Source organism: Takifugu rubripes, chromosome 2 (assembly GCF_901000725.2).
Source record: "Takifugu rubripes chromosome 2, fTakRub1.2, whole genome shotgun sequence".
In the NCBI taxonomy this organism is placed as follows: Eukaryota; Metazoa; Chordata; class Actinopteri; order Tetraodontiformes; family Tetraodontidae; genus Takifugu; species Takifugu rubripes.
Window position 1 is genome coordinate 392,287 of NC_042286.1, and position 345 is coordinate 392,631.

A 345-nucleotide genomic window follows, 5' to 3' on the forward strand; every position below is an offset into this window, starting at 1 on the left:
AAGGAAGAAGGAACACGAGAAGCTGGAGAAGTACCAAGGGCTGAAGGAGGAGATGGAGAGAATGTGGGACATGAAGGCAACAGTGGTCCCAGTGGTGATCAGGACACTAGGGGCAGTAACGCCCAACCTGAGTAGATGGCTCCAACAGATACCAGGAACCACACCAGAGATCTCTGTCCAGAAGAGCGCAGTCCTAGGAACAGCTAAGATCCTGCGCAGAACCCTCAGACTCCCAGGCCTCTGGTAGAGGACCCGAGTCTGAAGGAAGGAGGCACCGCCCAGGAGGGCGAGGAAGAGATTTATATATATATATGGATGCAGAGCCAAGAGCATCGCTGAGAGCCA